The sequence below is a fragment of the Pinus tabuliformis genome, chromosome 1_2 (genome assembly GCF_031772625.1).
Source record: "Pinus tabuliformis cultivar Carrire ecotype Pingquan chromosome 1_2, CPIR1, whole genome shotgun sequence".
Taxonomy (NCBI): domain Eukaryota; kingdom Viridiplantae; phylum Streptophyta; class Pinopsida; order Pinales; family Pinaceae; genus Pinus; species Pinus tabuliformis.
The window spans coordinates 122,001,272-122,028,152 of record NC_142298.1 but is presented as its reverse complement, the minus strand read 5'-3'; the positions used below and the strand labels follow the sequence as shown (position 1 = coordinate 122,028,152).

Below are 26,881 nucleotides of genomic sequence, written 5' to 3'. Positions count from 1 at the left end.
AAACAAGTGAAATACGAGGGACAGAGAGGATTCTCTAGTGTGAAAAGCTTAAGAGAGAGAGGATTATGCAGTGTGAAAAGCTTAGTTGTGTGGGTTTGGGGCTAAGGCATAGTTTCTCTATTTAACTGAAGTAAAATGATAGGAAATTAGGCGATGCATACTTTGTAAATCTTAGCTATGAGGATTTCGGGTTCAAGGCTTAGTCACCTCACAATGGAAATAAAATGAGATCAGATGAGAGAAAGACTTGCAAACTATTAGTTATATGTAATGACATTAAAGTGAGTAAACACAAAGTATCAAAATTCGAAGTAGAATCAACCCTTATGTATGAAAATTCAATCAAGCATTTTTTATGGTTGGATTCCCCCTCAAATATACATTTGATTAATGCAAAAGCTTATAAAACCACATCTATGTAATCAATGAGTCCCTCTTAGATGCACAAGCCTTTCCCCTTGGCTTCCCATTGTCTTTGAGGTTGTGTTCCCCTACACTCCTATATGCTTACTAGGGATACTACACTCCAACATGACGGATTCTAAAATATATTATGATGGGGGACGAGGGTTTGTGAAAGTATTGTTGCCATAGGAAGGTCTTGCCATGTTTAGTTCAACAATACAGAAGGAAAATGATCATGTATAAGGATTGATGGTTCTTTTTCAATTGTGGGAAATATAAATGCCATACATTATGGTGCTTCTTGGTACAATATTACCAATTCATGGAGAAAGATCAATGGTTCCTTGGGTAGAACTATACCAATGTGTGGGTGGGACCAGGCTCATGAGATTCATTTTTTACTACCATCACAATGAACTACAACCAAATTGATTACAGACGATTTATATGAAGGCAGAACTCATGAGATTCATTTTTTACCACCATAAAAATGAACTGCATCCAAATTGTTTATAACAGATTGCATTGTTAAAAGTTAATTTTTACCTTTAAAGTTTGACATAATAAGTATAAAACCAAATCTCATTTGCTTAAATAACATTGAAACCCATAATATTAGTATTATATAATTAAACATTAATAAAAAATATTCATAGATTTTTTGGTTTAATTATATAAAATACAAATCTGAATTTGTTTAAAATTACAACTTACAACATGGTTAGTTATTTTGTAATTTTGAAAAATAAAAAATATAATTTTTTGAAATGAGTATACAATAAGATAAGAAAATATACATTCCATACATTTTGATATATTCATAAAATATAATGTTTTTAAAATTTATAAAAAATAAATAATTATAATTAAAAAATTTAACGATCATCCAAATTAAAAATTTAATTTCTGTCATGTTTTCTTTCCGAACTTAGTTAAAATTTATAAAAAAATAAATAATTATAATTCAAAAATTTAACAATCATCCAAATTAAAAATTTAATTTCTGTCACGTTTTCTTCCCCGTCTTAGTGTATTTGAGTAGTTGAAGAAAAAGGAAATATCATTCTGTCGCGTTTTCTTCCCCGCCTTAGTGTATTCAAATGTATGTTGAGTAGTTGAAAAAAAAGGAAAGATCAGAACAAGTATTATTCCTGGCCTTAGTGTAGTATTATTTGATGCATCTGAAGAAAATTGCATTTCAGAGTTCTTCTTGTCATCACTTGGATTTTTAGAGCTTGATTTGGTTGCCCAATTACATTGAATTTTTCTACTCCCAAGAGTTTTTCCTCTCATCTGGTTTATAGCATTATTAGTATCCTGCTGATTCCTGAAGGAAACAAAGCCAAATCCCCTTGATCTTCCAGACTGTTGATCCCACATAACCCTTGGATATGAACATGTTGGATATATAGAAAAGGTAGCAAAGAGAGTTGCATCTATAACCTCTAGGCTGAGATTGCCAACAAAAATATTGTAGTGACTTGTTGTGTCTTCCCTTTGCCCTCTTGCATAAGCCCAGTTGACTTTAATGGGATGACCAAATATTTTCCTTCTATTAAGAGTTAAAATGGAGTTTGTTGCTGATCTCTGGTCATAGTATTCCACAAACCCATAGGATGAATTTTCTTTCTTGATAAGCTTACATTCCTCCAATGGGCCAATGCTAGCAAACACCTCTGCAAGAAGGCTTTCTGTGACATGTACACTTATGTTACCCACATATATACTGTGACATGCACTTGAATCAAACCTGGGTGGTAGATTTCCAATCTGGGACAACGACACCAACAGGTCGGCATGATAAAGAGATTATTTTTGTTGAATCATGGCCTGCTGCATTAGTTGTTGTTGTTGCTTCAATATCTGCTATAATTTTTCATCCGACTGAACAGTGAAAACTTGTTGTTGGGCAATCTGCTACAACTGTGGTTGCGATACGGTATTAGAATGAATGTTGAATAGTTGAAAAAAAAGGAAAGACCATGGGCACAATACAATCTTCTCTCTGGCTATATGGAAACAGGTACATGTCGCTGGATCGATCTTTAGGGTTTCTAGATCGATTTTCATTCTTAGAATTGATTTGCACATTTGTTTTATATTTTCACATGAAATTTTCTAGTGATTCACTGCCATTTAGTGTTTCATGGTTGAATTTGGATCTCACATGAAATGTTGCAGTGATTCGCTGCCAGTTAGTGTTTCATGGTTGAATTTGGATGCAAGGACGGATAAGATTGAGGAAGATCTCTTTAATGGCTTTCTCACAAAACCTTTATTTGTTCAACACCTATTTCTGCTAGGCAAATTGTACCATGATGGAAGGACCATAAGCCTTGGTCTTCTTTCAAGAGCCCAATTTACCGAAGCAAATACTTTCATAGGTACCATTTCTCTCCTTCAATTCCTTCCTCGAATTTAATTGCTTGAAACAATCTACCAACTTGTTCACCTGAAATTAGGCTATTTGGGTTTTATTTTTTCAATAATTTAACTTCAAATTAACTAGCTACACAATTACTATATTGGAAATTAAATTTATATTAAATATAGGTTGAAATATTATAGTAGTTTGGTAGCATACCACACAAGAAAAATTAAAAATTACAAAAACCATCAAAAACCCAACAGGGAAAACAACATAAAAAATAACAAAGCAGACTTCTTAGGGAAAGAGAAATCACAACTCCCCACCCTCCCTCATTTCAATGCAATACGAAAAGTTTTTCTTTCTCTCTTTCCATTTTACGACAGTTCTTCAATCAAAAATCTCAATTTCGAGCCCTTCCTTCCAGCTTTGGTTGAATCTATGCATTGCTCTCAACTCCAAAAGAAAGTAATAGGAGGGATGGGTAGAGTTAATGAGGAAGAAACATTGAGTCGGACATTGTAAGATTCCTCTCGTGGGGTAAAAGGATCACAACAAGGCCACAGTAAGCCCCCGAGAGAGAACAAAGATGCTACTGAATGGAGTGGTAACAATCTAAGTATGGTGCAACACCGTATAGATCAGTCAAGAGTTCACATAGCAATGTTTAAGCTTAGCTCTTCCCATACAACTACATATTTTGATAAGTATTCAAGCTTATCTGTGTGTGAATTTTTATATGGTTCACGCTTCATAGAAAGAAATATATTCTTTTCAATGCGTTCAAGCTTATCAGCTTGTATTGGACCAGTTGGATCAAGTCTTTCGGCATTGGCATTCTCTGTATCAATTTGTTCAACTCATAGGTTAGGAGTCGGAAGAAGGCCATGATGTAACAATTTCATAACAACTACACATTCCACCGAAAACTTCCCTAATTTGATTGGAAGGTGACAAGCCAAGAATCGATGGTGGAATAGAAACCTAGTGAACTTTGAGCCAAGATTGTTGATCAGAGAGGGTGGACCCACCATAAATTCCCTCACTAGGTAAGGTGAAATAACCAGAGAAGATGTAACCAATATTGAACCTAGTAGATAAAGAAGGCAATCCTAGGACTGTTGAAGTTCAACCCTGCACAACAAAGAGAGTTTTTCAGAGATGTAGTGGAGATCTTCTAGAACATAGCAATTCTTTAAACCTTAGATATTACCCAAAGTTTACAAACATAGCTACCTAGAATCGTTGACCCTCGAGGAGATTGCAGAAGGATGCCTGCAACTTGGAATAGTGAAATCACAACTGACGAGGTGAGGCACTGGCTCAATTTGTTTTCAAGTCTCCTTGAATATGAACATCAGACTAGGAGGTTGCACAACTCCCTCCAACATTAAGGTCCACCAATGACATCATATTAGCGAAAATATAAGCATGAAAATAGATTGAAACAAAAAAAAGGGAAACCCTCACTAACTCGTTAGGCCCTTGCTCAATAATTGGGAAACATTTGGGTATGAAAAATCAGGAATCCCTTCTTCAAGGTCCCTACTTTCTTTTATAGATCTATTCATATTGATGGATGCCTTTGACCCTCCACGAATGTCCATTGGATGGGTGATGGGAAGTTGCATTCATTAAACTCTCTGGCAACTGTTTGAAACTTTTTTAATTTAAAACTTTTATATAGAACTTTTAGTTTTGCATTTTGTAATTTGGTGCATATATGTTCCGCTTAGGCCACATTTGTTTAAATAAACTACATATTTATTTTATTTTCATTACATTTCTCAAATATGGTCGTGGATTTATCCTCAAAAGGTAATGAAAATAAGATATCTTCCAAGGAATTGAACATATGTTTTTTCATCACTTGTATCAATATACTTTGACCATAAATAGCATGCAATTGCCTACTCAAAGGAAAAAACTATTTTTCTCGTACAACCACGTTGGGAGTAATAAGTATCTTCCCACGTGTCATCATAGCAACAAATTCAATTTTGCTAATTCGTCGTGTTTCTCGTTCTAGTGGCCGCCATTATTGTGCAAGTTTCTCTTGTCACTTTTTACCTCCATGAAAGCTAATAAGAAAATGCTAAATGTCAAATTTCAGCAGACATTCTGAAAACCTTTATGATCCATTTTCTAGCATGGTTCAGAATCTGATTTGATAGTACGACGATGTATCTCTTCCAGAACTTGATTGTCTTTCATAGATGGACAACTAATTTGATAATGATCTCTTTATATCAGTCATGGACTCAAAAGTTATTGGATGTTCTTGAAGATGGCCAAGTATTCGCCCAAAACATCCAAACATATCAATAACAACACATAGTTTAACAGAAATATTCATCCTCATCCAATTATTAAATGTCGAAATATTCCTCTAAAAGCTTGGATTTTCCATACACTCGGCCTATTACTTATATAACCCTGGTTTTATTTTCTCTTGCATGTTTGGCGATTCAGCTGGAATATGTCAAAATATAGAGTTCCTTGATGTCTTCACTCCGACTTCTTGGATTCCATCTCAAAGAAAGACTCAAAGGATATTCCAAAATTATCTTTAGATGTGGCCATTTCGTCCCGAAAGGCCGAGTATCCATGCCATCGGTCGCACTCTTCTATGCATGTGTACATTACCAAGAAATTTATCATCAATAAACATTGTTGCAAGACAATAATTGTTCAAATAAATTTCTGATACATTTTGGATATCTAAAAAGATTTCCTTATTAAGCTCAGGTTCAGCCAAACATCCAACATATTGATCATGAAACAATGGATCCTCACACTAATATATTCACCATGGGATTGAGACAAAGATATACAAATTGTAAACTCCCTTGTGTGGATGAGCAAGTGGGGTTGGAAACTCTCCACGATAAATTGCTCAGGTTAAAGGGTGAGGGAACAACGAGTACCATTTAGAATTGACATTCTTGCCATATTCATATCGTGTCCTTCCTCAATGTAAGCAGTTCTTCAACAATATGGCCACTGTCCCACATGTGTCACTTCTCCCAATCCTCACTCTTAATTGGCACACTGCACCTATGTATTTCATTCGACAATGCATATGTCTTGGGACTTTGTATCCATTGTAGTGGGCCTTCATCCCTCTTATATTACAAAGAAGACTTCTCAGGGTAGGGGAAATCACAACTCCATGCCCTCCCTCATTTCAATGCAGCACGAAAAGCTTTTCTTGCTCTCTTTCCATTACATGGCAATTCTTCAATAAAAAATCTCAATTTCAAGCCCTTCCTTCTAGCTTTGGTTGAATCTTTGCATTGCTCTCAACTCCAAAAGCAAGTGATAGAAAGGATGTGTAGAAGGCTTGGTACCCAAGCTAGAGTTAAAGAGGAAGAAACATTGAGTCAGACACTACAATATTCCTCTCTTGGGGTAGAAGGATCACAACAAGCCCACAGTAAGCCCCTGGGAGAGAAATAAGATGCTACTGCATGCAACGGTAACAATCAGAGTATAGTGCAACGTCTTATATTAAGGTCCCATTATCATGCCCTCAAGACTTCGATTGCTGAGGAGAGAAAATATTTTAAAAGAAGAATCTGGGAAAGTTTAGGCTATAATTAGCAAAGTGGAAGCTTGCAAAATCTTTTTCAGAGACCTCGTGAGCAAGTTGCAGATGTTAATACACTCTTTGATCTCACATCCACACTCCTCGCTACTGTTAACATACCACAGAACAATTATGGTGCTACTCCAGTTGATTTTATTAGTAGTGATACTCGATGAAACTATAGTGACCAGGCATATGGAAGCAGGTCTTTGGAGGGAAATGACGATCAAACCCAAATATCCTGGAGAAATCTTGGGCTTTTAGCTACTTCTATTTTCTGGGATGCGCATGAATTCTCACTATGCTTGGACCAATGGATAATGAACCCAAGAAAAGGAAAGCTATAATACATATAAAATGGACTAAGCTGGAAAAAGCACTTGATCTGAAGTAGTGAAAGAGTCCCGAAAGATGACAAATCAGAAACATACAAGAATATGGCAAGCATGTTTAACATTTTGTGAAAATAGAAGCAAGCCAGATTAGAGAATTTGGTTCTAAATAGAATATCATCTTCCCAGACAGTAGAAAACATCTGTGCATTATCATTTCAAGTAAAGGATGGTTGAGTTGAAATAAATGTTGATGAAAATGGCAGACATTTTCTTGTCCCCAAAAATGATCCCAGAGCTATAGAAATGGAATTTGGAGAAGTTTCTTATAGCCAATTTGTTTTTCGGTTTAATTTTAAAGACTGGAAGTTGATGATGGAAGTTGTTGAAAGTGGTGAGGAGTTGATGGCTCACAGAACCAGTCCACTTATGATTCCTTGTTCTGAGAAGGTTGCAGAGACTCCTATTAGAAATATTTTAAGAAACAAGGGTAGAGTGGTACCTGTAGTTCTTGATGTGTAGGAGGTGTTAGCCTCCTGTTGCAACATGTATTCATCTTTCATGATCGACATTTTTACATGCCAAATATGTCATACTTTGCATGCTGCAATGTTCCATATTTCCTTAGGAGGCCAAAGAAAAGGCCATGAAAGTGTGCTAGTCTAAATGCCACTGCTGTACTCCAATTTTGATGAGTCATTCCATTTTGAAGAATTTCCAGTTAAGGGAAGAACAAATGGTTTAATCCTGGCTTCCCTAGGTTTCAATTCCTTGTTGTAGAACATAGAGAATGGATATCTGTCCAAACAGCTTAAGCTTGGCAGATCAGTAGCTAGGTAGAGAAATAAAGGAGCCCAACTGCTTAATCTGGGCCCTTGGAAGATATAAGGGTACATTTAGATAGGAGGGCAGTCAAAAGAAAAGAAGATAATCAAGGTCTGCAAGTCTAAGTGCACCCAAACCAAACAGAAGAAAAAATGTTAGGTAAGTAGGCTGCGTAAGTAGTTTTTGAGGTCGCAGAATGAATAAGTGTGATCAATTTTGTATCTCAAAGTGTTATTTTACTTCAGATCACAAGTGCAAGGAAATTTTCCCTTGGAGAAACTCAAGCGAGACATGACTAACTCCCCCTTCTTCTTGTTCCCAAAATCATTCACTAACCTCCCCAAAAGAGGTCAAGATCTGCTTGATATCTCTTAAGTTTCATCATTTGTCATATCATTGCCTAAGTAAAGATCTGCTTTGCTTAAGGATGCTTATATTTCTTATACAGGTCCAGTTTCCCCTTTAAAGCCTAAGATTCCTATACTTAGCACTTTCTTCACAAAATTTATATTAACTCTTAACTCTATTATGTAAATCCCTCCTTATTTCCCCTTCCCATACTAAAAAACATAGTAAAAATCCCCATTATCTACATATCCCCACCTCTGGTTGAGATATAACCATAAATATTCTTGGGAATTACTAAGTTTTCCTAAAACTTAAGTAAGAACCCTCAATTTTGCTTATTAAACTCCCTCAAAGTGTCTTTGGACTCCTTCGAAGGCATGAAGTCCCTCTTTTCTGGTTATCAGACCCCTTCCGAGGCCTCAAGAACCCTTCCAAAGCTTTAAAAAGCCTTTTCCGTTCGCATTAAACCTCCTCCTATGAGTTTTCCTCCCCTCCGACGCGATATCGCGGTCGGAGGTCGCAACATTCATTCATCGGCCCCCTTTTAAAACTCCCTGATATCAATTCGCCGATGCAATTTCGCGATCGACACTCGCAAGATTCTGTATCTGTATATATTTCCCCCCTCTCATCCACTGACGCAATATTTCTATCGCACCCGAAAGCATATCGCATCGTGATCCGCTCATTTCTGCAATATTTCCCATTTTCGCACAACCACATGCCTTATCGCTTTGTCCGATATCGGCGATTGCTCCCATCACCCCGCACATATAAAAGCCATCGCCCTTGTCCCCGTCGATTTCCGATCGCCGATTTAATCCCCGTCGTACTCCCACGTCACCCTGCCACATGACCCTGCCGTACTGGGACCCACTGCTGGCATCATATTGACATCATGCTGACGTCATCACTGAAAGAAGGCGTAAAGGGCAAAAATCACATCAAAGAGAGCCCAGAATGTAAAACAGAGGCAGTTTTCGATGCGCGATTAGCGCTTAGCACTAATCGCGAATCGCTAAGAAAAAATGACTAAAATGGAAGGCTTCATATCACTCGGCTACCAGCAGGCCCGAAAATTCACAGTTTTGACAGGATTTCTTCATTTATGTTCGTATTCAAATCCACCAGCACCGGTAGCATTCCAGAGGCCACGGAAATCATTTGCAACAACAATTTTTTCCTTGAAAGGGCGGAAAAGGGGTGATTTGACAGTTTCAAGCATATCAGATCAAGCGAAAGTGGCCCGATTCAAGTGTAAAAGAGTATCAGAGGAAAGATGAAGCCTCCATTAAATTGAAGAGTATCAGTGAAGCGGCAAAGAGTACCAGGTCGAAGCAGGTGAACATTAAAGGCCCCCAAGCAAAGTCAAAGAAAGTGGTGAAACCATTTAAGGCTCTCAGATCACAGTTAATGCACATCAAAGCCCGAAGCACAGTTATTACAGAAACACTACATCGATCCATAAGGACAGATATTAACTCATTTTGACGCAGCTACCTCCAGCACATCTCAAGTAGACATCTTCTTGCATTAATTTCAGGACAAGATTAGATTAAAGAACTCATTTCCCTCAGATCTATTTAATATCTTCTGTAATATATATTTTAGATATTTTCCCTATATAAACCACCCTAATTCATTGTTTTAAGGGTTGGTTGGTTGATAATCCTCATGCCGGACTTGCATTGTATGTTTTGAGAATTTCTATAATCAAATACTGCTGAAAAGTTTGGAGGATGGATTGTTTGTTGTGTTATTAATGGCTGAAGAGTGAAATATACAATTATTGCACTGCTACATGGCCCAATAAGTGTTTCTTGCCTCTGTTTTAAATTCATATATGTTTATATCATAAATATATCACCATCTAAGTTATAGAAAGAAATATTAGCTTAGAATTTGTGTGGCTGCACTCTATGCTCAGTTTCTGTGACTTCTATATGTTTTCTTCTAATTCAGGCATAAATATGAATTCCTCATGGCTCGTATTTGCTCTGTTTCATTCATGTATGACTATTATTTAGGAATTCTTGCCTGCTTCTAGATATAGTTCACTCGCCTTCCCTCTGTTAAGCTGAATGAAAGATTCTTAGTTGCCTTTCATTCCTTAGCCTTCATTTCATCCTTTTTAACTTGAATGTTTGTTTCATGAGTAGCTATCCTGCTCTATATTCATCTTGTGACCAAAAAACGCACCAGTAGCCCTACTCCACGACTCCATGCACAATGGTTTGAACCTCTGACAATATGCATGCCTCCCTACTTGAAAACATCAATCATCCCACCAAAACTTAAACAAAAACCCAAAGAAGCATATAACTAGCCTAAAATCAACCCAAAACAAAGTTAAAACAGAAAGAGAGAGCCCTCTCTAATTGTAGGTAGGCTAGGACCTGCAGTCCAAAGATTGGTTTGTGGTTACCTCGTCCGTATCCCTTTAAGGAGCCAAGGGACAACCTGAGTGATAACAAGTTAGAAGCTGGCTCCTAAGAAGAAAACACATAATACCAGGTCAAACCCAGACCCAAATCCACCAGTTGTTTTTGAAAATCCCAATTTAATCTCTAGAAACCTCAGCAAGCAAAAACAAGGAGAGCTTGTTTATTCCAGTCCTCAAACAGTTCAGCCTAGCTGTTTTCCAACCACTGTCAAAGTTTTATTTCGTTCAAGCCCTACTTCCCCTAGTTCATCATCCACCTCTCAAAGCACTCCTTCCACACCTCCATTCACTGCACATACTCTCGTTACCACTATTATTACCATTGTTCCAGTCGTTCCATTTATCCCTGCTGCTCCACTTATCCTTGTAAATATGGCTAATAGATATACACCGTTGCAGTTTCCAGCAAATCCAGGGGCTATGCCTCAGGATTATCAAACTAAAATCACATATTTTGATGGTGCTAGTTCTTGCACAGCCCTGCAACATACCAAGAAGATGCAAGACTATTTTGAGAATTGCGAGATAGATGATGACAGTGTAAGAATGAAGATTTTTTTCCAAATTTTAATAGGAGATGTAAGGCCTTGGTTTAGAAGCCTTGCTGCAAATTCCATAGCTAGCCCATAGGTCCTTTACCAAACATTTCTTAACAGATGGGAGAAAAAGAAAGATGCCTTGCACATATTATCTGAATATGACACCATCAAAAGAGGCCCTCAAGAGGCTTTCTTAGACTATTGTGCAAGATTTAACAATATTTATAATGCAATACCATAGAACCTCAGACCTCCACCTGATCTTGCTTTGTATAAATTCCCCAATGGTTTTGATACTGATATGGCTTATCAATTAAGGGAGAGAGCCCCTCAAAGCATAGCAGACATGCAAAATGTTGCTGTTAGCGTAGAGGAAAATCTAATTGCTAAAAGAAATAGAGCTAGAACTGAAAGAAGAACCACCTTTAAGGAAGAACCCTCAACCTTAGACCAAAATTTGGATGCTATTATCAGTGGCATGCATAGGATGGGAGATAGAGTGGAAAGCGTTGAAAGGAAATCTACATGGGAAGGACAACAACCCAATACCATAAGGAACCCAAATTTCAGGTAAACTCAGAACACAAATGCTGGTAGGTCTAGCCCAGACCAGGATATAAGGCCTCCTTTCCAAGAAAACTATACTGAAGCATCCACATCTAGTGAGCAGACAGAAGACACTCATATAAATTTGATGGGTTTGAAAAGTGAACAACAAGTATTCCTAACCCAAGAAGACCAAGATGAGCATGACTATAATCAAATTCAGACTCAGTCTGGGGAGTCTTTTGACTTTAAACAAGGTTATGATTCAGTTGTTTATGAGGTCCACAAACAGTATAAACTGAGAACTAGAACAATTGATGCACCTGAGGCCATCAAACAGAAGGAACCAAAGCAGCCTAAGAAGATCAAAGAAAAGGCTGCCCTCATAGAAACTACTGATAAAACAGTCCCAAATCCAAAAGAAGTGACCATAGAGGATATCACAGATGTTCAACCCTCTGAAAATCAGCCTTTTCTATCTTTTCTCTCAAAGGAAAACATAAACAGTACTCCTAAAAACCTTCCCAAAACAGAACAATCTCAAGGAATCATTGATAATCAAGAGAAGACCAGTAAAGACATAATTGAAAAAGGAAAATCTGTTAGTCACAATGCTAAAGCACAGTCAGAAAAATCGTTTGATTTAGAAGCAGAAATTGGTAAACTTAAGATATCCATCCCTCTATCTGAACTTGCTAAGCATGAAGTGTACAGACAGCAAATCAAAAGATCACTGCAAATGCTAGAGACCAAGGATGATGTTAATGTCTTAGATAATCAACCTGAATTACTTTTTGGTCTTGAAGTCAATGGTAAATCAGGACATGGAGCTGTTCTAGCCTTCTATGTCAGTTTGCACATTCATGATAAAGTGTTGCACAATGCTATGATTGATTCAGGTGCTTCACACAATCTGATGCCCAGAACTGTAATGGAGAAGCTAAACCTTGATGTTACTAGACCCTACAAAGATTTGTTATCATTTGATTCTAGTCACGTCAAGTGTTTAGGCTTGATCAAAGACCTTTATGTGTCTTTAGTCAAATTTCCCAACAAAACAATCCTAATGGACGTGGTGGTTGCTAACATTCCACCAAAATACGACATGCTCTTATCAAGATCTTGGGGAGCAAAACTCTAAGGATCGCTCCAACGAGACCTCTCCTATGCCACTATTTTAGTCTTTGGACAACCAAAGAGACTGTAGATAGAAACACTGATGAAGTATGTGGTAAGTAGTGAGGAAAAACCCCAAAAGCTTCCCATTTACTCAGTCCATTCTAATATGGATTCCTTTATATTTTTCAGTGATAATAGCTACCCTCTCACTGATGAGATGCCTTTGCCTTTAGAACAAGAAACATGCATAAATCGAGAATCGGCTTCCCAGACCCATGAAACTGTTATTAAAACTAGCATACAAGAAAAACCACATAAAGCACAAAACCAAGGTCCACCCAATCCTAAAATGACTGAAACTCTTAATACTAACCACAAGCAAGAAATCACATGGTATTTAGAGTTTGATGGTTCTGTTAAAAAACTAGGAGCAGGGGCTGGAATATGGATCCTCAACACACATAAAAATCATGCACAAGGTCATGCATATAGACTGAATTTCAAATGCACCAACAACATGGCCGAGTATGAGGCACTCCTCTTAGGCCTTAAGCTGCTCAAAGCTTTAGGAGTTGCCAAAGTGTCCATTCTAGGTGACTCTGACCTAGTAATCCAACAAATGAAAGGAAACTTTGTCACAAATAACAATAGACTAAGAGCCTATAGGTCTGCTGCTACAAAAATACTCAATTCCTTCATTGAAACCAAGCTTGCCAAAATTTCTAGAAGCCATAACATACATGCTCATAGCCTAGCCACTTTTGCTAGTACATGCAAGTTTCCGTTTGAGCCAGATCACCATTTCACTGCTGAGATAAAACATAGGTCTGCTGTCCCAAATAATGTTAAAGATTGGCAAGTGTTCGAAAATGATACCCAGATTAACAATTTCCTCACTCTTGAGCATGAGTTTTCAAATATTAACATTGACATGGATGTTATGACGGATGAACAATAGCAAAAAAATTAAAATGAGCAAACTATAATAGCTGAAATAGCCAATCAAATTCTGCACCCAACCATTTTTGATGAGAAAAACATGCAAGAGCTGAAGAAAATGCATTCAGAAAAAATAGTTGAAACAGAGGATGAAGTCATTGTTTTAAAGGACAATTTTCTACATGCTGGCCTCACTCCATTAGAAGACATATTTGATTCAAACGATGTTCCCAAAAAGCCAAAAATGCAGCCCTTAAACGATGTTATAGAAGAACACAACATTGGGATAGCAGAGAAGCCCAAAATGATCAAACTATCTCAATCCTTACCACCCGATCAAAAGCCCAAATATGTTGATTTGTTCAAAGAATTCCAAGATGTGTTTGCTTGGAATTATGAGGACTTGAAGTCCTATGAATCCTCAGTGATCCAACGCACCATTCCCTTAAAACCAAACCAAAATCCCTTCAAACAAAAACTAAGGAGAATCAATCCTGTGCTTCTCCCTTTAATTGAGAAGGAAGTAAAGAGAATGTTTGAGGCTGGCATAATAGCACCCATCAGATTTTCTGAATGGGTATCCAATCTTGTTCCCACCAGAAAGAAAACAGGTGAGATTAGACTTTGTGTAGATTTGAGAAACTTAAACCAAGTCTCCCTAAAAGACCACTACCCATTGCCAAAAATGGACCACATCCTACAAAGAGTAGTGGGGTCATCTAGAATCTCTTTGCTAGATGGCTTTTCAGGTTTCAACCAAATACTTGTTCACCTGGATGACCAAGACAAGACAGCCTTTACAACACCGTGGGGAACATTTAAGTATGTGAAGATGCCTTTCGGCCTAAAGAATGCAGGTGCTACCTTTCAAAGGGCAATGGACATTGCCTTTGCCAAGGAAATCCATGATTTCCTGGTTGTCTATCTTGATGACCTCACCCCTTTCTCCAAATCTGATCAAGAGCACCTAAAACATTTGAGACAAGTGTTCCTAACATGTAGGAAATATGGCATTTCCTTGAACCCCAGGAAGTCTTTATTTGGCCTTGAAGAAGGAAAATTACTAGGCCATATCATTTCAAAAGAGGGGATTAGAATTGATCCTGAAAGAATTCAAGCCATCCTTCAAATCCCATATCCAAGAAACATAAAAGAGTTGCAAGCATTCCTTGGAAAGATCAATTTTCTTAGGAGATTTATCCCAAACTTAGCTGAACTAATAAGAATGCTAAGCAACATGTTAAAGAAGGATTCCAAGGTAAAATGGTCTCTTGAAACCAAGCAGGCCTTTGAGAGTATCAAAGCTTCCTTTAACCCAGGCCCCTGTCCTCACCAGTCCACAATTTGACAAAGATTTTATCATTTTTTCTTTTGCATCTGATCACACCATAGCTATTGTCCTTTTACAAAAGGATGATCAAGGAAATGAAAATCCAATTGCATTTTTTAGCCGAGCCCTTAGGGATGCCCCTTTGAAGTACCAAATCATGGAGAAGCAAGCATATGCCCTTGTTAAGGCAATCAAAGATTTCAGAATCTATATTTTATACTCACATGTGATTGCTTATGTGCCAAATGCTGTTGTAAAAGACATATTAACCCAAGAGGGGTTATAAGGCAAAAGAGGCAAGTGGATTGCTAGAATCCTTGAGTATGACATTGAGATAAAGCCAACCAAGCTCATAAAGGGACAAGGTTTAGCCAAACTGATGTCCGAAACAAATTTTCAAGCCCTAGACATTAACCAACTGGACAATGAACAGGAGTTGGTGACTCGACCGATCAGTGAAACCTTCTTTCAATCCCCATGGTATGCTGATATTTGTTTCGTATTGTTAAGCCTATTTGCTCCCCCAGGATTGTCCAGAACCAAGAAAATATTTTTAAAAATGAAGGCTTCAAAGTTTTCTGTCATAGATGGTGCATTATTTTGGAAAAATCATCAAGGAATATTTCTAAATTGTCTAACTATGAATAAAACTAACAATGTCATGAAAGAATTCCACGCAGGGGACTGTGGAGGACATCTATATTGGAAATCAACAGCTAATAAAATCCTAAGGGCTGGATTTTATTGGCTCTCCTTGTTTACTGATGTGAAAAAATTTGTAATATCTTGTCACAAATGCCAAATTTTTTAAGGCAAAAGAAAGATGTTACCTTTGCCTCTTAAGCCCATCTCAACCGAGAAGCCTTTTCAACAATGGGGTCTTGAATTCATTGGAGAAATCCGTCCCTCTTCCTCAGGCTAGCACAAATGGATTCTAACAGCCACAGACTATTTCACCAAGTGGATTGAGGCGATCCAATGTAGGAAAGCTAATGACACCACCATTATCCAATTCCTCGAATGCAACATCCTTTCTAGATTTGGTTGCCCTGAGAAGATCATCACTGACAACGCTGCTTCCTTCAAATCCAAAAAGATGATCAATTTTTGCCATAAATTTCATATCACCTTAGGCCACTCTACAGCCTATTACCCTCAAGGTAATGGCTTGGCCGAATCATCCAACAAGAGTCTGATTAATATTATCAAGAAGATATTAGAAGAAAACAAGAAGAACTGGCATAAAAAGCTCACAAATTCCCTTTGGGCAGACAGACTTTTAACAAAGAGATCCATTGGGATGAGCCCTTATGAGCTGGCGTATGGCATGGAGGCCAGGTTTCCATCTTGTTTGGGCATTTCCATTATGACGATGTTACAAGAGATTCAGGTAGAACCAAATGATATTCAACGAAGACTAAATCAGACCATTCATCTTTAGCAAACCAGAGAGCAAGTGTATGATAAAGATCAAATTGTGCAAGAGAGGCTGACAAAAGGACCAAGGCTGAGGATTTCTGCATTGGCGACAAAGTTATAAGGTGGGACTCACAAAGAGAAGACAAGGGAAAGCATGTAAAACTTGATTTTCTATGGAAAGGCCCATTTTTTATCAGCGTTGTGCAAGGCAATAACACGTATTTTCTCAAATCTATAAATGACAGCACAGTGGAAGACGGCCCTGTAAATGGCCGAATGTTGAAACATTATCGAGATTCGTTTTAAGGGATACAATGCCCATGTGTATATATTTGTATATTAGTGTTTGTATATATGTCAGCTCTTTCCTTTTTATGTTTGTATAAGCAATCCGATTGCTTGGAACCAAGCATCGTTGTTATATCAAATCAAATTCAGCTAGAAGTGCTACAATTAAGATTCCCACTTCAGTCAATAGTATTAAAACAGATGAGAATTTTAGGTTTCATACCAACACCCTTGGTCAAAGCAAAAATAAATGAAATACATCAGTTTTGATCCATGTTTTGAGACTATTTCAAAGGGCAGTGCTCAGAAAATATTGTACATAACATTAAGCACGCAGAAGAAAGCAAGCAACGCTATATAGTTCACAGTAATTCAGTTGAGGAGAATACTATTCAGATCTCAAAATTCCAGTCTTTTAGCAGCCAACGAAGAATTGTTTTCAGTTCCACAACAACTATAGAAGATCAAGGCAGTCTGACCTGTTGTTCTTGGCTTTTCATAAGGAAAAGCCATCCCCAAGTGGAGCCACTATTAGCCTCCTATTACAACAGGTATTCATCTTTCATAATCGACATTTTTACATGCCAAATATATCATACTTTGCATGCTGCAATGTTCCATATTTCCTTAGGAGGCCAAAGAAAAGGCCATGAAAGTGTGCTAGCCTAAATGCCACTGCTGTACTCCAATTTTGATGATTCATTCCATTTTGAAGAATTTCCAGTTAAGGGAAGGCCAAACGGTTTAATCCTGGCTTCCCTAGGTTTCAATTTCTTGTTGTAGAACATTTAGAATGGATATCTGTCCAAACAGCTTAAGCTTGGCAGATCAGTAGCTAGGTAGAGAAATAAAGGAGCCCAACTGCTTAAGCTGGGCCCTTGGAAGATATAAGGGTACATTTAGATAGGAGGGCAGTCAAAAGAAAAGAAGATAATCAGGGTCTGCAAGTTTAAGTGCACCCAAACCAAACAGAAGAAAGAATGTTAGGTAAGTAGGCTGGGTAAGTAGTTTTTGAGGTCGCAGAATGAATAAGTGTGATCAATTTTGTATCTCAAATTGCTATTTTACTTCATATCACAAGTGCAAGGCTATTTTCCCTTGGAGAAGCTCAAGTGAGACATGACTAATTCCCCTTGCTTCTTGTTCCCCAAATCATTCACTAACCTCCCCAAAAGAGGTCAAGATCTGCTTGATATCTCTTAAGTTTCATCATTTGTCGTCTCATTGCCTAAGTAAAGATTTGCTTTCCTTAAGGATGCTTATATTTCTTATACAGGTCCGGTTTCCCCTCTTAAGCCTAAGATTCCTATCCTTAGCGCTTTCTTCACAAAATTCATATTAACTCTTAACTCTATTATGTAAATCCCTCCTTATTTCCCCTTCCCATACTAAAAAATATAGTAAAAATCCCCATTATTTACATATCCCCTCCTCTGGTTGAGATATAACCATAAATATGCTTGGGAATTACTAAGTTTGCCTAAAACTTAAGTAAGAACCCTCAGTTTTGCTTCTTAAACTCCCTCAAAGTGTCTTTGGACTCCTTCCAAGGCATGAAGTCCCTCTTTTTTGGTTATCGGACCCCTTCCGAGGCCTCAAGAACCCTTCCAAAGCTTTAAAAAGCCTTTTTCGATCACATTAACCCTCCTCCAATTAGTTTTCCTCCCCTCTGATGCGATATCACGGTCGAAGGTCGCAGCATTCATTCATCGGCCCCCTTTTAAAACTCCCCGATATCAATTCACCGATGCAGTTTCGCGATTGTCACTGGCAAGGTTCTGTATCTGTATATATATCCCCCTCTCATCCGCCGATGCGATATTGCTATCGCACCCGAAAGCTTATAGCTTCGCGATCCGCTCATTTCTGCGATATTTCCCATTTTTGCATAGCCGCATGCCTTATCACTTTGTCCAATATCGGTGATCGCTCCCATCGCCTCGCACATTAAAAGCCATCGCCCCCTCTCCCTGGTGATTGTCGATCGCTGATTTAATCCCCGTTGTACTCCCACGTCACCCTGCCACATGACCCTGCCATACTGGGACCCACTGCTGGCGTCATACTGACGTCATCACTGAAAGAAGGCGCGAAGTGAGAAAATCGCAGCAAAGAGAGTCGGGAATGTAAAACAAAGGCAATATTGGATGCGTGATTAGTGCTTAGCACTAATAGCGCATCACAAAGAAAAAATGACGAAAATGGAAGGCTTCATATCACTCGGCTACCAGCAGGCCCGAAAATTCACAATTTTGACAGGATTTCTTCAATTATGTTCGTATTCAAATCCGCCAGCTCTAGTAGCATTCCAGAGGCCACAGAAATCATTTGCAGCAGCCATTTTTTCCTTGAAAGGGTAGAAAAGGGGTGATTTGACAGTTTCAAGCATATCAAATCCAAAGAAAGTGGCTCAATTCAAGTGTAAAAGAGTATCAGAGGAAAGATGAAGCCTCGATTAAATTAAAAAGTATCAGTGAAGCGGCAAAGAGTATCAGATCGAAGCAGGTGAACATTAAAGGCCCCCAAGCAAAGTCAAAGAAAGCAGTGAAACCATTTAAGGCTCTCAGATCACAGTTAATGCACATCAAAGCCCGAAGCACAGTTATTACATAAACACTACATCGAGCCATAAGGAGAGATATTAACTCATTTTGACGCAACCACCTCCAGCATAGCTCAAATAGACATCTTCTTGCATTAATTTGAGGACAAGATTAGATTAAAGAACTCATTTCCCTTAGATCTGTTTAAGATCTACTGTAATAGATATTTTAGATATTTTCCCTATATAAACCACCCTAATTCATTGTTTAAAGGGTTGGTTGGTTGATAATCCTCATGCTAGACTCACATTGTATGTTTTGAGAGTTTCTATAATCAAAGACTGCTGAAAAGTTTGGAGGATGGACTGTCTGTTGTTTTATTAATGGTTGAAGACTGAAATATAGAATTATTGTGCTACTACATGGCCCAATAAGTGTTTCTTACCTCTGTTTTAAATTCATATATGTTTATATCATACATATATCACCATCTAAGTTATAGAAAGGAAGATTAGCTTATAATTTGCGTGGCTGCACTCTATGCTCAGTTTCTGTGACTTCTATATGTTTTCTTCTGATTCAGGCATAAGTATGAATTCCTCATGGCTCATATTTTACCTGTTTCATTCATGTATGTCTATTATTTAGGAATTCTTGACTAATCCTAGATATAGTTCACTCGCCTTCCCTCTGTTAAGATGAATGAAAGATTCTTAGTTGCAATTCATTCCTTAGCCTTCATTTCATCCTTTTTAACTTGAATGATTGTTTCATGAGTAGCTATCATGTTCTATATTCCTCTTGTGACCAAGAAAATGCACCAGCAACCCTACTCCACGACTCCATGCCCAATGGTTTGAACCTCTCACACTATGCATGCCTCCCTACTTGAAAACATCAATCATCCCACCAAAACGTAAACAAAAACCCAAAATTTAACAAGCCTAAAATCAACCCAAAACAAAATTAAAATAGAAAGAAAGAGCCCTCTCCGATTGCAGGTATGCTAGGACCTGCAGTCCAAAGGTTGGTTTGTGGTTACCTCGGTCGTATCCCTTTAAGGAGCCAAGGGACAACCTAACTGATAATAGGAGGATGAATGCGGAAGTGATGATGATGGTGGAGGTCTTCAGAGACCAGCACTGAAGAAGAGAAATAAGCATCTCCTCTGATTTTTGTTGCATTTTTGGGTGCTTTTTGATGGAAACTATCTTTGTTTCTATCAGTGCACTGTAATTCATACAGACAGCTCATCTTTAATTTAAGCAATCTCGTATATAAACAATTCTATCTCCTTCTCGTAATTAGTTATAATTAGGTTGACTAGCAGTGCAAACCCCCGGTCATGTAGTACACCCCTTTAACCATGGTTCCAAGGCCTGGGTGGAAGACTGGCATCATGTTGAGGAAATTGTTAATGTAAGATGTCAAGTTTGATTTGTTAAGCCATGAGTAGTCTCCTTGTGACAATATGTTGTAATTTTATGTTTGAAAAGTATTTTGAGATACCACACAAGACCATAGTTTTTTATTGTGTAGTTGGTTTAATTTGAGAATACATAGAGATGAGAGTAGGGTAAGGCCAAGCAAAAATAGATGTAAATATAGAGGTTCAAAAAACTAGCTAGCAACGCTTACCACACCCAAACCCTTTCGCTGACACTGCAAGGATACAGAGATCCACTTGGAGGCTCGTGGAGAATAAGCAGGGATATGCATTTGCCGGATTGACTAATTGCTTGAGCCTAGCTCAAGCAGGCACAACTAGTAGATGGAGAGAGAATGGGAATATATATCTATTAAGTATTTCTATATGAAATTCATTATGTCCCCTTTTGATTTTCAAGGTGGGAGGAATGAAATTAAGAAAGGGAGATCATATTCGTCCTCTATATCCCACCTATCAAGACACTGGGGTAAGTCCCAATAATAAGAGTTGGGTTCACTCATAAGTATCTCATTTTAAATGGCCATCATGAACTTTATTAAGCTAAGTCATCCTTTAGTTGAGTTTCATCCTTTAGTTGAAGCTTCAAGCAAGATACTCGGCCTCTTTTCAACCCTTCAGTCTTCCTGGAATGGCTACAGAACAACCTTATTTCACACACGTTGAATGCATGTTCTTGTTGTGATTTTAAGCTTCAAGCTTTGGCCTTTCTCCCTACAAGAGAACCCAAGAACAACACTCAAAACAACCTCCGTTTCACACGTTGTACCTACAACAAAACATAAGACTTCCACATTGCTTCTAGGGCTTCTTTCTTGTTGTCTTATGGCTCCTTCTTACAGTGGCTAGGGCCTCCCTTTTACTGTGGCTAGGGAATCTTTGACTACTACTTTAGACCTTCCTTGACTACAACTATATGCTTCTTCTTGATGGTTGATAAGGGCCTATGTCTTGCTACGGGTTAGGGCCTCCTTTGCAGTGGATAGGAGCCTACCTTTTGTTGCGTATCTGGCCTCTCTTGACTACATCTTTCTACCTCTCTTGACTGCATCTTAGGCTTCTCTCTTGCTATCACTAAGCCTCCTTTTGACTGTGGTTAGGGCTGCCTTTAACTGTGGCTAGGGCTTCCTTTTCGACTGTGGCTAGAGCTCCTTCAAGACTGCGGCTAGGTCTTCCTTCATGACTACAGCTAGGCCTCCTTTGTGACTGCATCCATGTCTCCTTCAAGACCTCTCTTTCCACCAAACCCAAACGAGTGAAGAGAGATCATAAGAGGTGTGTGACAAATGACTTGAGAACTCCTCTATTTAAATGCAACGTTGAGGTTGAGTTGGTAATTTGCTAGCTAGTCAACCTTGACAAATTGTCAATAACACAAATAAATTCATATCTCCATAAATACATGTCAGTATCAGATAATATTTATATCAATCCTACACCTCTTAGAGAGAGGAATCCAAAAAAATATCAGCTTCCATAAATAAGATGACCCACATGGAGTTTGGCCCTAGTTTCCAATTTTAACAGAGTACCCACTCCTAGATTGGCTCCAATAGCTTTTACATATTGGGTGACTTCGACATATGTCTTGCCCTACCCTTCTTCCTTGGCTATAGAAAATTTTCCATATTCTTTTTGGTTCTCATAGCCTTGCTTGGATCCTCATCCCTCAAATAGCGTTGATTAAACTCACATTTATGGTCCAATTGCTCCAGTTTCTTAAGGACTTTCTTATTCTTAGTGCCCCTTTAACAATGATGAATATGATGCACCCTACTGGAAAAGTATTTCCATGCCCTCAAAAATAGTATCATCATCACTCAATCATACATTGATAAAATTCCATGCAAGAGAAAAGTGTGTTCGTCAAATCGATAAAGGGTTGGCCATTTACTAGCAGGTGCCCTAGTTGTTTTCTTGTCTAGATTGTCTATATCATTATGAACAAGAAAAATTGTAGTTGAATCTGGACTTATAACTCCATTGCTATGTGTATTCATTGGAAACCAATACCTTTCAATACCATGCCTTCCCCCAGGAAGCCTTCCCACAACTAACCCTCTACCCCAAAGCCTTCATATGGTCATCCCAACCACTAAGTCAAGTTAATGGTTAGATTGAAGCTTGTTCACTAAAATGGTATTCTGACCACAAAACAATTATTTACACCATACTATAATGGATCTAGAAACCTCTTCATCAATGAGTTTTCTTGAAAACTTGATATTGATGGCAGCTGTGTCCTTAGAAATTAGTAGGAAATTTAAAGATCGTTGAGCTACACCTTTATGACCCTTAACTTGTTTTTCATTCTTTCCTTTGTGCCCATTCTGCTCCATCTATTTACATATGTGGGTTGTCAAACCATGATGACATTGTTTAACATTATTCTTTGTCTTTAACTAAATATATTCTGTATACTATCTATACTAACCTAAAGCTATAAAAACCAATTTATTTATCCTAAAAATTCTCCAAACCTAAACTTTCTTTTTAAATAAAATAATTCATTTTTTTAATTTAAATATTCAATTAAATCACATACCATATAACATATTATTTCTTCTATGCTACCACCTTATGGTGTTTCCTTTGTAACATGTGGTGCAATTGCTAGTATAGCTCCCTGAGAAGTCTTACTTCAATTGATCATTTAGCCTTCATCACTCTACTTCTCAACTATATCAGCTAACTTGACTAGACATGCTTTGTCCAACAATGATTCTTAACAACAATGAATTGATACAGAGGACTATCTAGAGTTCCATGCACCTCCTTTTAAGAGTAAAATCTTTAGGTGAGATGCACCTCCCATCAAATCCAAAGGCACTGCAATTTGTACTCAATTGTAGTTGTCACTCTCCCTGTGCCATGCAACTGCATTTTCTACACTTCACAGTTCTCACCACTGATTCTACTATTCCATCTTTCTGCTGCTTCAACATCAATGTCACTGCAATATCATTTACATAGAATAATTGTTATGCACCTCATTAACTCCTTCTGCGCTCTGTTCTTCTACTCTTGTCATAATTTTTCCACTGCCATTTCTTAAATAGTTTCTCTGTTCTTAAAGCCATCAACAAGATTTTCTTACAGACTTTATTTTAGGATCAACAAAATCTACTGCAGTGATGAAGGACCCTTACTAATTTCTTGCAAAGATTTCTATACCTCTAATCATAACAATAAAGTCTAATGTTATTGTTGCACATAATCTAGGGTACACACCATTGTTTGTTGTTGTGTCAAGGGTTATTGTGCAATCATCGTTGTCTTAACTATCATTGACACTTCACCATCACTGTTATAACACGATATAGTATGTCATTGTGTTACATCTAATACATCATAACACCATAGATTATTGTGAGATAGAAGGTTACTACAGTCACCCTCCTGAGTCGCTGTCATGCTAATGTTTTTCGCCTACTGTAACAACTTGCAATATATATAAGGTCAACTATTTAAATTGTTGCACATTTTCAAAACATCTCCAAACACTAAATGTTATTACTCTTCAAACTCTGCACTTCAAATAAGGTCTGAACACTTTAAGATATCTCAAAATGTTTGCTCTAATGTGTGTCACAACAAAAACAGTATCGAATCATTGTCTTATATAAGAACAGTGTTATTGCCATGTCATATATCTTCTCAAACCTGCCTACAAAGTAACTTTGTATGAGGGGTTATGAAATTAACATATGTAGTTGTCAAGTATTTTCTTTGTTGCTTATTAAGATCAAGTCTGCCATCAATATAAACCCTAGCATGGCTTTTCTATGTTGTTTTTGTCTAATATAGATAAAAAGATTGCAGCGTGAGAACTATGAATAGTAGTCCTTTGTCTATTCATATTGCTGCATACTGGGGAAGCCCTTGACAAAATTACTATCTTCTCTGATTGTTACAATAATGGCGTAGTAGTGAAGCCAACTATCTTATATAACAACATTGTTATTTCCATGTCACATATCTTCTCAAACCTACCTACAAAGCAACTTTGTATGAGGGATTCTGACATCAACATATGTAGTTGTCAGGTATTGTTTGTGTTGCCTATTAAGGTCAAGACTTCCATCAATCTAAATCCTAGCAAGGCTTTTCTATGTTGCTTCTATCTAATATAGATAAAAGGATTGCAGCGTGAGAACTATGAATAGTATTCCTTTGTCGATTCATACAGCTGCATATTGGGGAAGCCCTTGACAAAATTACTATCTTCTTTGATTGTTACAATAATGATGCATTAATGAAGCCAAATTTATCACAACATCCTTCTTGAATAGCTTGCATATTGCAGAGTTTGAATGCTTCAGAATTTTATATTCTTTACAATCAACAATACACATGTATAGACCTTGAAACATTTAGATTCAAACTTCATAACTCTGAATCAAATGTTTGAATTATTCATCCTTATAATAGTACTGGACCATAGATGACTGAATTGATGACCAACAATGATTATAGGTAGGTCTATAATTCATGTCGTAAGCACAGAGGAATATCGATCTAAAAATGAGTTGCATAAATCTTAGTAAAAAACTTATCTGTAGATATGAAATAGGTCTAAAATATCCATATGCCCTTGCCCTAACCAAAAATGATTGAAGTGATTCAAGGAGCTATGAACAATTTTTGGGAAATTTTCAAACAGTCCCCAAGAAAAAAGGATTTGTTTCGCTGGTTCCTTCAAGAATCACTATTGTAAGCTCTAAATACAAGTCAATCCAAAAGGAACTTCGAAACTCTCATGTCTTAACAACTCATCCTTGCCGATTGATTGAAGCCCTAAGAGGATCGAAATAGCTCCACACTTCACAAGATAGAAAATGTTCTAAAATTCAAGGATTAGGGTGATATTACAAAGAGACGAGGGCTTATGCCACAAACCTGTAAGTGTCATCAAATGTTCATGGAATTTCTTTTAGATACAAACTATCAGTGACCTGTGATACCATTGAACATGTGAGATCAACAAACTTAGATGAAAACCTTCATGCTCAGTAATAAATCCCTAATGAGGACCAAATTATAACAGGTCTCAAATAATTTGGTCTTTAAAATTTTTTCAAACAAGCCCAAATGGATTCTTAACAATCCTTACTACTCCTTGTTCATCGATCCATGTTAATCACAAAGACTAGAGTGTTGCTCAAAAATTATGTTGCAGGGAATTATTTGAGTTTTGCTTGGACGATTCTTTCATAGAACTCTTACTAGTTTCTGTAGCCCTACTTCTATTCAGAGAGGAAGACAAAAACCACACTGTTCTGCAATGAAACTATTGGCTGCAAAGGAAATCCTTGTGTAAAAGTTGATGTCCTTAAGAGGCCAAAAGTCTGCTCCTTGCAATTACAAAACCAAACCAGATGCCAAGAGATCCATAGGAAATGGATGCAGACATAAAGAATTTGTTTCAGAAATATTAAAGAGGCTGGGATTAATGCTCGAAACTTACACAGATCGAGACCCTTCCTGCTGCAAATGGAAGAGGAAATTACTCCATGTGCAGAGAAGGATGAAATTATTTCCATGCAATTGACTGATTGTTTTCTCTCTTGCTTGCGATTATCCTCACTTGTGCTCTGATATCATTGAAACATCACTATCCATGACTTTTGGAGCCTTCTAACCCAATTTTATATTAATACCCATTAATATTTTATTTTTTCTAAGTTTAGACTTAGGAACTTCATTAAAAATATTAATTACTTAATATCTCCTAAACTGGGTAGAATCTTCCCAAACCATTTCTGTGTCTTGGAGATCTCATGTGCTTTAGCCTTTCCTACCAATTTTCATGGTTGGAGCAGATTGGATGCTACTCCAAATAAACACTCCATCTTAGCAAGAACTATGCTCTATTAATACTCCTCACTGAGTATTACACTGCTTATCCGGCACCGGTACCTATGTTGATGCTAGGCCTTCTCGCCCAACATTCTATGCACTACTGCCCATGGCCCTGCCATTGCCACTATTGCATCTATATGGCAGCTCCCTCTACATCTGTGCTGCTACTAGTCCATCCTCCCACCACTGCATCTGCACTGCAACCCCCTCTCACCATGCTGCATCGTGCTACCGCTAACCTCTAATGCACTGTAACTCAGTTACTGAGAAGTAAGTAACTAATCCCCCAAACTTATGACATCCCTGTCAAGATAGAATCACTCCCGATGTAAAATCTCTCTATGTCACTAACAAGTGCTCCCTCTACTAACCTCTACACTACTGCAACAACTCCCTGCATCTCGCACTGTTGCACACCTCTCTATGCCATACTGCACTAGAAACACTCCCATGCCTCTCACACTGTTGCAGGCTACTAGCCTCGTGCTGCCCGGGGACTCCTGCACTGTAGCACTCTCTTCTTCTTCATCCGCATTCAT

At 37.8% G+C, this 26,881-nt stretch overlaps 1 pseudogene; it reads right to left on the bottom strand.

Annotated features, from left to right (window-relative positions):
* Positions 1–1,401: 1,401 nt before the first annotated feature.
* Positions 1,402–26,881, bottom strand: LOC149204816 (oligouridylate-binding protein 1B pseudogene; annotated as a pseudogene).